The following is a 12,543-nucleotide window of genomic DNA, read 5'->3' on the forward strand; positions in this document are numbered from 1 at the left end:
TGAGGGGAGGGGATGTGGGGGAGGGGATGGGTTGCGGGGGAGGGGGACGGGTTCGGGGGAGGGGATCGGTTGAGGGGGAGGGGATGAGGGGGAGAGGGAGGGGATGGGTTCAGGGGGAGGGGTTGAGGGGTGCGGGAGGTAGGATGTGGGGGAGGGGGTGGGGGGTTGAGGGGGTGGGTTGCGGGTGCGGGGGGGTGGGATGTGGGGGAGGGGATGAGGGGGAGGGGTTCGGGGTGCGGGATGGGGTGGGTTGAGGGGAGGGGATGCGGGGGAGGGGATGAGGGGGGAGGGGATGGGGTAGGAGGTGGGTTGCGGGATGGGGGGAGGGGGTGGGTTGCGGGGGGAGGGGATGAGGGGGGAGGGGATGGGGGTAGGAGGTGGGTTGCGGGATGGGGGGAGGGGGTGGGTTGCGGGGGGATGGGGGGAGCGGGTGGGTTGCGGGGGGATGGGGGGAGCGGGTGGGTTGCGGGGGGAGGGGATGGGGGGAGCGGGTGGGTTGCGGAGGGAGGGGATGAGGGAGAGGGGGTGGGTTGAGGGGGGAAGGGATGAGGGGGTGGGTTGCGGGGTCCGGGGGGAGGGGATGGGGATGAGGGGGGAGGGGGCGGGTTGCGGGGGTGGAGCGCGGTTTGCGCCGAGCCGGGCTGATGAGGCGGGGGGGGGGGGGGGGTGGTGAATGGAGCCGGGAGGCGGGAACTCGGGACTGACAGCTCAGCTCCCGGCCCCTCATTGGGCCAGGAAACAGGCAGCGCGCCGCAATCCGGCCGCGGGTGTGCTCCCTCCTGTGAAAGTCCCACTCACTTTGTTGCAGTTTTTCTTTTTATTTTTTAAATGAATGATTTTATTTGCGGGTGGAGGGGAGGGGAGGGGGCGGACTCTGCAAGTTGCTGAGTTTCCGAGGTGCGGGCGCTGAGCTGGAGGAGCGGGGACGTGATCGCAGGATTCAGCTTTCCCTCCAACTCAACTCACAGCAGGTAAGAGCCGGGGTCCCGGTCCCGGTCCCGGTGCCCGCACTCAACCCTCCAACCGCTCGAAATGTTTTGAAGGGTGGGCGAAATAAATCCCCCCCCCCCCCCCCCACCCCCAGGACGGGCCGGAGAGCCGCGATCCTCCCCCCCCCCCCCCCCTCTCTCTCTGCCAACACTCACTGAAAGTTTTTGTTGCGCTCGTGGATTGTCGGTGAGACTTCGTCAAACTTTCTCCCTCTCACAGATTCTCAGTTACCCCCCCCCCCTTCTCTCTCCCTCAGTCGCCTCGAGTTTGTTTTTCTTTGAAGAGGCCGGCGGTGCTGCTTCAGCATCTCCACAGGGGGTGGTGATGATGGTCGGGGGTGGGGTGGGGGGGGTGAGGGGGCAGCTGTGTAAGTTTGCAGGACGTAAAATACTGAAAAGCGAATTTTTTTAAAAAAAGCCAGCAGTTTACCTCATTGTGTGAGATCGCGTTTGTCACCGATCTCCATCATGACCTCAAGTCTGGGGGAAATGATTTTGCTGAATTAGTTTCGTGTGTTTTGCTTGCAGACATTTTTTTTTTAATATAATGGCTGCATTTGACCAAATGAAGAGGATTTAGAAAAGGGAGATTCGTCCCTCACAGTAAGCCTGGGAGCACCGTCTCTCTATTTCTACTCTGCGCTAAAATACATTCCGCGCCTAATCTAAAAGCCTGAAAAGAGTAATGAGAAGCGGAGTTTTGCTTAATTCCCCGAGCTGTGTGTTTGTGGACGTGTGCCAGCCTGTGTGTGTATGTGTAAAACATTTTAGAACAAGTTGCTTCCAGCTGTTCTTTATATCCCGTCTGCCAGCATAAAAAAAAACGCTGTGATGGGACCATTGGTTAAGTTGCCTGGATGTGAACGGCCCTTTTATTTTGTGCAGCGTTGATTCGGGAGACACACCAACCCCGTTTCAGTGCGAGTATTTTCCATTGATTTATACTAAGCAGAAACGAATTGGAGCAACGTGAATAATTGAAATGAATTTGGGTCGATGTATAATTTATGGTGGGTATCCCTTTGATAGTTTAATACTCACTAAATTCAGTACATAAACTGTGACTGGCAGTTAAAATCTAATAAAAGTTCTCAATGCTTCTAGCACGATTTAAAACGCCTTCAAAAGCGCTATTGAGAAGAAAAGTCTGAAGAGAGGATGTGTGATTAGAACTTGCTACTGCCGTGTTTCCATATGGTGGAGGCTAACGGTTCAAAATTGTCGGATTTCGTCTCAATTCCTGACTCCGGATTCCGACTGCACTGCCTTTATTTCAAGAAAGTTAGTTAGACTATGAAATTCCGAATAGACTACGCGATTAATGAAATCCGCCAAATGGTTATGTAAATTAAAGTTCAAGTTTTAACAATTCAGCAGAGTTAGTTATTATCACCCCCCCCCTTCATGAAATGAAGCATATGCAGTTGTATTAATATCCCTTGGATGAGTTGCAGTGGTTTTCCAAGCAAGAGAATATTCATAAAATCCATTAATTTAGGAATTGGCAGTTCAACCCTGCCCCATTATTTTATATATGAAGTTCTCGACTAAATTTCACGAGGGAAAATAATAAGTGGCAGTTACAAAATTCCAGCTGTTTCTTGACTTTTTTTTAAAGGTAGTGAAATGTTTGCATTCTGTTAGAACAGTAATTTTATTTATTGAGTATGCAGTCAATTTTGTCTGGGAAATGAAATCTCATTATTGGAATGTTAATGCTATTAAACTACAGAAGATTATCTCAAAGTCATCTTTCCTTGTTTTATTTGACTGTAGTAAACCCTTCCCTGCAGGATCTTGTTTGTCTAGCTGGAATATTTTTTGTAGCAATTCACTTTTTCAAACTAACTGATTTTAAGACTGACAACATTTCACTTTTGCTACACTTGTTATAGCTGCTGGTAGATTAAAATAACTTTTTAAAACCTTGTTCATTTCATATACTCGGATCCAATGAAAATTTCCAAAGACCAGGAAAGTCTTTACGCACTTTTTAATATATATTGTTTTAAAATAGTTCAATTTGTCTCTTGTTATGGGCTTTTAGGAAATATTACCATAGTCAGGACTTCTGATGTGTTTGTGATCTAATTATAAAATATTCAGTTTGGCCAAGAATGAATGAGATTCTTTTAAGATGTTCTCCCACTTTCTGTGCTTTTGTTTCATGCTCCTTTGAAATATGGCAGTAGACCAGGGAAGGAGCAAAACCAGAATTTTACACTTTGATGACTTTGTCTTTGATATCTTGACAGCAAAAGGCTCACCATTGCTTTTATATACCACAAGCAGTAACATTGAGCAGCAGGCGAGTGCCTCAATGCATTTGTGTTTAGCTGCAGAAGAAAAAGTGGTGATAGGCAGCATGGGTTCTTATCAGTTTTCTAATCCCAGAATACCTTGAGGGCGCACCTCAGATCTAGGTAAAATCATTGTAGACTCTCCCAGTTTGCAGATATGCTATGTATTCCTAACTCCAGTGACGATTTTGTGAGTTTACAGTGCTTCCTGTTTTAAATTTCCCTTCTGAAGTTTTAACATTTGCTAAAGGCAACCCATTAGATTCTGTTCATCTTAAAATAGGCAGCATGCACTCACTCGCAACAGATCTGGAACTTTATAGACGGCAGCACAACTTGAAAAAAAATTAAGATAAATAGCAGGCATTCCAGTTTTCCAGAGAAATATAATCCCAGTGGAAGCCTTTGCATGGCTTTCAAACACTAAATGCCGCACTGCATTGGATATTATCTCCTTATATCCTTAATTTTAAACTTGGATGCCTTGTGTATAAGCTAAATATAGAATTGGTTTTCGTTTGTGTACACTTGGCTAACCTGGGCATATTCTGCATTAGTCTATTTAGGGATAGATGCATTGGTGGGGAATGGGTTATGTACATGTCCATATATTAACCCAATATAGAACTCTGCTTATCTGTAGAGTTACCTAAACCTGTATTTAAAGTGGCAGTCTCCAGTGGGGAGGGAGAGGTATAGTTGAATTTAGCATTTAATAACAAATCAGTGCCTTCAAAATTCATCTATCTATCTATCTATCTATCTATCTATCTATCTATCTATCTATCTATCTATCTATCTATCTATCTATCTATCTATCTATCTATCTATCTATCTATCTATCTATCTATCTATCTATCTATCTATCTATCTATCTATCTATCTATCTATCTATCTATCTATCTATCTATCTATCTATCTATCTATCTATCTATCTATCTATCTATCTATCTATCTATCTATCTATCTATCTATCTATCTAATGAATTCTTCTGAAATACACTGATACAGAAATTGTGACATGTAAAACCATTTTTATAATGCAAATTATGCAGAGAGTCATGCTGGGTATCATTGCTGTTTTGCAGTCAGTAAAAATTAATAAGTGTGTCAGGTTCCTTGCTATAGTAGGCAGTTATGAAGTATAATACACACATTAATAAGGTTTTACACCACAGTTAATGTTTCAGTCATGCTATAATGTGATCTATTAAATGTATATTCCTAATGCCACAAAAAGACAGACTATCACTTATCTTAGAAAAGACCAATTAGTTTGCAATTGTAAGCATGCTGCTAAATTTACTAGAAAACCATTATTAATATACAGGACATTAGTGTAAATTATTCTATGAAAGTGTTTTTTCCTGTTTCCCGATTCATTGGAATGTGTAAGGATGAAAAATGTTATTTGTGCTCTGAGACTGGCATCTTTTGTATTTGGTTACTGTTGTTCTTTCTAATTAAGAACACTTAAATAGCTTTTTTGAATTTCTAACTGAATTTTTAAACACTGGGCCTGATTTTAACGGTGTAAGTGAATGGGTTTTGAGCGAGTTAAAGTCAGCCCTACCATGTTCTGAGTGTGACTATGCAAATTTCTGTGCCTTGTAACATTATTTATTAGTTTTCCAAAATCTTTAAAAATGTGGAGGAAAAAGCATGTTTGTTGCTTTAGAAATTAAATTTGACTGCTTCCTCCCTCACCCCCAAACATGCACCACTTCTCAGTTTTGATTGATTTGAGAATTTTCAAATGCTTACAAAAACCCTTCTAAACACCTCAAAGATATTGGACTCTATCAACATTATTTTTATAAATTATGTTTAGTTTACCCAGCTTGAGTCTCGATTTTGCTGACTTTACTGACAGTAGCATTACAGCTCCATCATTGGGTGGATATACAATAAAATACTGAAACTGCATCATATAGAATTTGCACTTCATTTAATAAGTTTATGAAGTGCTCTATTGTACTGTTTTTTTTTAAGTCCTCGAATGTAGATGTGATAAAGTATTCTGCTAAATCTTCTAACATGACTCACCAGCTGCTGAAAAACTACACAGTAAAAATAAATAATTGGTATCTTTGTTTAACCATTATTGTGAAGGCATGTATGGAGACTGATAACCAGAGAAACAATTTGTTTTAAACCCTCTGCCTTTAAGAATTTAGATATTTGGTTGTGATTTAATGTGCTTTAATGCGTCTTGTAAAGGTGATTAGGTTTTCTCATTGTGACACTTTGAGCAATGTAGGTACTCAACCAGTAAAAATGTGTCCAAAGAAAGTACTGATTTGTGTGGCTGTGATCTAAAACTGCGTGCAGTGCTGTTTCCTGACAAATGTCCAATTTTTTTTTTTAGATATTTGTGTGTAATTAGAGATAACCATAAGAGGGAAAAAAAGATCCCCAGATGCATTGTTGTGTTTATTAACTCATCCCTAATTGATCATTTTTTTTCAACAAAGGTTATTTTATGAATGAAACTATGAAAGCTTGTTTGTCAGTATGGTTTCAGTTAGGTCTCAAACTCTGAACTTGTCTAAAATGCTGTCAGCATGGCTAGGTCATTAGTCATCCGTGTATTAGTGATGCCTTGAGGCTGTGTGCCCCGTCCTTCTTACCACCATCACAGATACAAAAGTATTTGTACTCTGCCGTCTTGTAGAATTACTGTTCATAGTTCTGCCTGACTGAATCTGAGGTAAGCTTCTCCCTGTCTCCTAGCTAAATGTAATTGTCTCTGTCTTGCGGGGCTAAATTTGGCTGTGATTTATGATGAAGAAAAAACGCTTTTAGCCTGTACATTTACTGGTATTGTGTTGGAGTCACTTCATCAATATAACATGCAGTTTGTGAGGTGTGTAGTAGCCAGCTGGAATTTGTTAAAAACTCATGGAAGGAGCTATTTGCTAACTGGTTAAGTGAAAACAGAAAAATGTCAAATTGGCCTTGGCATTACAATATTGTTCATATTTATAGATAGTTAATTTTTATTGTAAACTAGATTTGCAGTTGGTGATTATGGTCTTCCAAAGAATTTCAAATGCTTTCGGGAAATGTAATGGTGGCATGGTCTAACCATGCAGTTGAGCTGTTTTATGGTTTTTCTTAACAGAATGGGAGTGTAAGTAAATATTTAGCGGTATAGAATGCTAGCAGTTACTTTGTAAAATGTTGAGTGATTTATAAAAGAAAGCAAACCTGTGTATCCATTGTCTGCATGTTGTAAGTTTTATTTTTAGAGCAGCCTAAAATAACAATTTGTTTTTCATCAGCAAGTGCTTAGATGTTCTTCAGCAATAATGCAGGTGTAACAGGTTTAAACATGTCAATAAATCAACATGATTTCTTAAGCACAGAAAAAACCTTCGATCTTTGAGATATATTAATACTGCTTTTGATGTGAAAATTTTTTATACAAAATGATGGGAATTCTGATTTTTAGTGTCTTAAAACTTTTTTTGTGGTTGCATATTTTATAGACTATTTAATACTTTGTTTGGCCCGTTAGCTGTTCAACTGATGGAATTACTGTGTGAAGACAATGGCTTGGGCTAATTTCAGCAATGAACCATGTTGTACACATTGAAAATATAAATTGCGTTAGAGGAAAACTGTGATTGCCATCAGTGTGTACTTCTAGGCATGTTAAATGTTCCAGGCAATGATCTCTTATCCTTATAGCCTGGATAGCTTGGTAATTACTTGTCGGTAATATTTGAGTAATGACTGCAGCATGGTGGAACACTGAATGAAACAAGGAGGGTGAGTAATTAAAAGTGTTTTGATTTTCAGCCAGCGTTTAATATTTTATAGGAATGTTGAAATACTTCCTGCAGTGTTTCCTGCCATTGTAATGTTTGTTAAAGGATGCTGGTTATTGCTTGAAAAGCTGAATGGTGTATACAGGGGAAGCCTTAATTGAGGGAGTAAAACTGTGAAGCAGAGCCAGGCTTAAGAATCAGACTTATTTTTGTCTAGCTTCTGGCTAACGGAAGAATTTGCCTGGGTTCGAATTGATTTATTTTGCCTCCTGGTATTGTAAATTGATGCTAATGCTAAACCCCACAACTTTTGTTTATTTTATTGTTTCAAATATTACTTGGTTTCTCTGTTTTTAAAACAGCAAATTTCATCAGACAGCAATTGCTAAAATAAAATTAACCACTTAATGAGGCTGATACCCTGCACTCCAGCTTTGGCAGAGCTTACTTCTTGGAATTATTTAAGCACTTACCTGTATTTTGTATTTTAGAAAAATAAATATTTATTATGCTGCAGTGCAGCAATTTAATTTCTGAATAAATTGATTTTTAATTTACAATTGGACAGTTTAAGGCATGCTTAAAGGTTTTGGGTGTGATAGATTGAGCATCTCTCAGACAAGGATTTGCCGTGGTACAAGTGTCAGAACTGTGGCCTGAGCTGGAAAATTATACCCTTTAAGATCATCTTATCAGAATTTATTAAAGGGAACTCGGAACTTCCAGTAGAATAGTTGTATATGTACGTGCGGTAATTTTGAAAGCTCAATATTGTTCTTGCGGATTTGCAAATGGCCTTGTGTAACTTTCATTTTAAGCAAACACTGATTATCTTGTCAATTTCAGATTATTTGAGTGAAAGAGTTGTGTTTACCATTTCTGTTGGCTTGAAATAATAGTTTGTTTTGGGAATTTCATAGAAAGCTTTGTTGTTTGCACATATGTCCTGTAAAAGTGCATTTTCTAAATTGTAGCTATTGAGATGTATTTTATGATGTGTTTAATATAGTTGTGGTGGTGTGTTACAGATCACTCAGGGAGTCTTGAGTTACTGTGGTAACATGCACTTTTACATGCATGTTTTAGGCTGGAGTTATGGACAGTGATAGTAGAGCCTTCTACTTTCTTGCTATCACATGGTTGACCAGCAGTCTTTCCCACACTTAGAACCTGCCATTGGCATGTGTTGGAAGGATTTGCAGGTTGGTAATCAACCTGTTGGCCACACACTCTCCTTGGCCATCATGTCCTGGAGTGGGACCTGAACCTAGAGTTTCTGGCTCAGAGGCAAGGACACTACCCACTGTGCCACAAGACCTCCTGTTTATTACAGTACTGAGCTGAATTTATAGATAAATTACTTGAACACTTTCAATGCTTCATTTGCTGAACAGATCATATGTTCAACATCTCCTTAAGGTACCTACTAAATGTGCAAGTGGAAGTTGTACCTGTGAAGTAAGAATTTACTTGTTGAAGCTTGGAAATGAAATTGCAGGTCTGCAAAATGAAGGGTTGCTGAACTTGTATTTATAGCATAAACAGTGAAGGAGAAATGTTTGTCATACTTTTTCAGAATACACTTTGCAAAATAATGATGTGACGATTATGGCTGGTAGGATGTCCGTAGATCTGATTTTACATGAAAAATACTGATAATGAAACAATTTTATCCAAGTATAAATATATGAATTTATTAAATAAAACATTCATGATTGCATGCTGCAAAATTGTAATTGATACACTTTTATTGTTGACATCAGAAAATTTAAATTTTTAGAAATACTTGTCACTCACACAGTACCCATTACCCAGTGTAGATTGGAGATTTATGATTTATTGCCTATGTACAGATATATACACTGAGCTGGTGCAAACAGGTTTGTTTTATTAAGACTGTTATGCGGAAGGAAGCTGACTGGCACCTCAACTATGGGAAACCAAACTGTGTCCAAGAGGTTAACGTGCTCGTTTCTGTTGCTGACTAAATAGGGATGTGAAAGAAAGACTTGCGTTTATATAGTGCCTTTCGTGATCTCGAAACATCCCAAAGATGTTTACAACTAACTAAGTACATTTGAAACATATGCATTGTTGTAATAGAACCAAAGAATCAGAAAAAGGCCATTTAGCCCCTCAAGCTTATTCTGCCACAATTCAGTTAGGTCATGGCTGATCTGCGATCTAACTCCACATAACTACCTTTGCCTCAAATCCCTTAATACTTTTGGATAACAATCTATCAATCTCAGACTTAAAATTTGCAATGGATTTAGCATTAATTGCCATTTGCGGAAGAGAGTTCCAAACTTGTTCCATCCTTTGCATGTAGAAGTGTTTCCAAATTTAGGCCATTGACCATTCACTTAATGCATCAATATCTCTGTAATTTTATGCTTCCATCTACACTGCTTACAGTGTCTCCTACCTTTGTGTCATCGTCAAATTTGGATATGTGGCTTTCTATCCCATTATCTAAGTCATAATAAATACAGTGAATATTTGAGGCCCTAACACAGATCCTTGGGGGACATCATGGACTGGATTTTAATTCTGGGATTGGGTCCCTGACGTCAGGTGAGTTTCCGGTCCTGACCCAGCATCACGTTGCGCCTGACATCCAACGTGACTTTTGACAAGCTAACCAATCAGTGGCCAGGGAGGGAGTTCGCCATCCAATAGGGAGCTCTCCAGCCCTGAGATATGGGCAACCCCACTGTCTGAAGTTGGAGCTGCTGGCGTATACAAAAGAGAGAGTGTGACTTAAGATAGGCCTTCTGAAGACTTTTTAAAGAGGTGAAATTACAACTGGCCAAAGCTGCCACACCATTACTGTGGGCATCTCACAAACGTGACATTGGTGGGGGTGGGAGGGGGGATAGAGGCGGGAAAAAGGGTTAAAATTGTTGATGGCCAGAACGTGGGGCATATTGGCCAGGACATGGGGAACAGCTCCCCTGCTCTTTTTTTGAATCAGTGCCATGGACATTTTGTGCAAACCTGAGAGAGCAGATGGAGCTTTGGTTTAATGTCTCATCCAAAAGTCAGCAATTCTGGCAGTGCGGATTTCCTCAGTGCTGCACTGGGGTGTTGACCTATATTTGGGTGCTCAAGTCTCTTGAATGGCACTTGAACCCCACAGCCTTTTGATTCAAAGGCTACTGTAGAGTAAAATGTTAACATCAGAATCACCTGTTGCTAATGTAACTATGCTGTAATGTCACATGACCAAGTAAGCGACCTGGAGGGATGGAGTTATTCAGTCAAGTTACTGAGATGTACATGGAACTGTAAATAAATAATCAAATTTACAAATTATAGTCTTAAGTAGCTTTCTTTGGGAATCAGTCAAACCCTAAAGAACTCCATCCAGTCCCGAACACGAGTTGAAATATGGTGGCAGCGGACATCAGGTAAAAGAACCAGAAAATCTCACGAGGTCCAGACCGAACCAAGAAAGCAAAATAGAGTGGTTGTTCCTGGCGAAAATGATGCCCCATGGAAATGAATAAGTGTGGCCATTCAAATTGTTGGACAGAAAAGAGAGTGCACTGAAATCCAATTAAATCATGGGAAAATACGCCAACCGTCATCTTGAAATGCTCTTGGTGTGGCGGAAGAACCTGGTTAAGTGGGAAGAATGCCCAGCAGGGGGAGCAGAGTGCCACAACTGTGGGAAGTTAGGACATTTTAAAGTTGTCTGCCGATCTAAAACACCGCCTGTGAAAAGGAAAAATAATAAGGCCAAACCAGATACATGAAGCAGAAGTACCACAGCAAAAGCCAATAACTTTCCTAGGGGAAGTGAATGAAACAGAAAATAATCACTGGAGCATTAAACTAGAAATGGACCAACACCCCACAGAATTTAAAGTAGACACTGGCTGGTGTTTCAGTCTTATCTGATGAAGTAAAGTGGCTTAAACACACTACACTGCAGCCATCATCCATCCAATTACAAGGTCCAGGTGGGACTACACTGAAAGTCATAGGACAGCACCTGGCAGAATTAAAATACAAGGATAGAGAAATCATTGAACCTTTGTACACTATACAGAACTAAGAATCATTGTTATTAAGTTGAAAGGCATGCTTACAATTGAGGCTGATTTACAAACTTGATGAAGTTGCTGATGAGCAGTGCAGTAACACAGTCAGGAATGAACTCCCAACATTATTTACAGGCTTGGGAAAGCTGAAGACCAAATATCATGTAACCCTAAAAGCTGATGCTAAACCGATTTACATATTCACACCGAGGAAAGTCCCTCACCCACTCTTGGACAAAGTCAAGAGTAAAATTGAGCACTTGCTACAGCAGGGGTTATCTCTCCAATAACCATACTGACAAAGTGGTGTTCTGGAATGGTCACAGTCCCAAAGCCTAATGGCTCAATTAGAACCTGCGTGGACTTGACTCAGCTAAACAAATCTGTGGAATGTGAGATCCACTAAATGGCATCTGTGAATGAGAGTCTTGCCAAATTAGTTAAAAGTACCTTAATCACCAAATTAGTTGCCAACAGTGGCTTTTGGTAGTTGCCTCTGGACAAGCTCACCACTTTTATAATGCCTTTTCATTGTTACTGCTTTAATAGATTACTGTTCAGAATTGCTTCTGCATCAGAAACATTCCAGTGAACAATGTCTCAGACTTTAGAAGGCATGGAAGGAATAATACACCAAATGGATGATTTGCTCGTACATGATTCCTCAAGGGAAGAACATGCCCGTAGAGTGAGAGCTGTCGTCAAAGTTCTACAGGAAGTGGGTTTGGCATTGAACAAGACATATGAATTTACAAAGCCAGTGATTAAATTCCGAGGCTACGTCGTGCAAGCTTCAGGAATAGCAGCTGACCCACAAAAATCTCATGATTAGAGAGTTCCAACAACACACAATGCTACAGAGTTGCAAAGATTCCTTGGAATGATCAATCAAGTAGGTATGTTCCCACTAAATTTGGCAGAAATCAAGGAGTGATTGAGACAGCTGTTGAGACAAGGTCAACAGTGCACCAGCAATATGCTTTTGAGAAGATCAGAAATCTTCTAATTTCACCTGAAATTCTAGTGCGCTATGAACCAGAACTGCCAACAATAGCAACAGATGCACTACCTACAGGTCTAGGTGCAGTTTTGTTCCAAGTTCAAAAAGATGGTAAAAGAAAAGACCAGCTTATTACACCTCAGGATCACTCACAGACACACAGAAAAGATATATAATAATTAAAGGAGCATTAGCAGCAAAATGGGTGTGCAAGAAGTTCTCAAATGACTTGATGGGATTATGGTTTAAAAATGAAACTGACCTCCTTAACCTAAAGGAGGTTGCAAAGATGCTGCCTAGAATACAAGATTTCAGACTGAGACCAGTGAGGTATGATTTAGTAACTGAGTATGTTCAAGTCAAGTACCAGATACAGCAGATGCACTATCAGGAATACCAGTGGAAGAAACCAACATGGAAGATTTGAATTTC

The 12,543-nt window shown here is 40.5% G+C and overlaps 1 protein-coding gene across 1 annotated transcript in view; it reads left to right on the forward strand.

Moving 5' to 3' along the window:
* The first annotated feature begins 852 nt into the window (after window positions 1–852).
* Window positions 853–12,543, forward strand: part of LOC144679590 (transcriptional activator GLI3-like) — a 410,012-nt gene continuing 398,321 nt past the window's right edge. Inside the window, exon 1 of the mRNA XM_078540127.1 lies at window positions 853–971. The gene's annotated coding sequence lies outside the window, so the exon portion shown is untranslated. The remainder of the gene's footprint in view (window positions 972–12,543) is intronic.

This window comes from Cetorhinus maximus, chromosome 4 (genome assembly GCF_964194155.1).
Source record: "Cetorhinus maximus chromosome 4, sCetMax3.hap1.1, whole genome shotgun sequence".
Taxonomy (NCBI): Eukaryota; Metazoa; Chordata; class Chondrichthyes; order Lamniformes; family Cetorhinidae; genus Cetorhinus; species Cetorhinus maximus.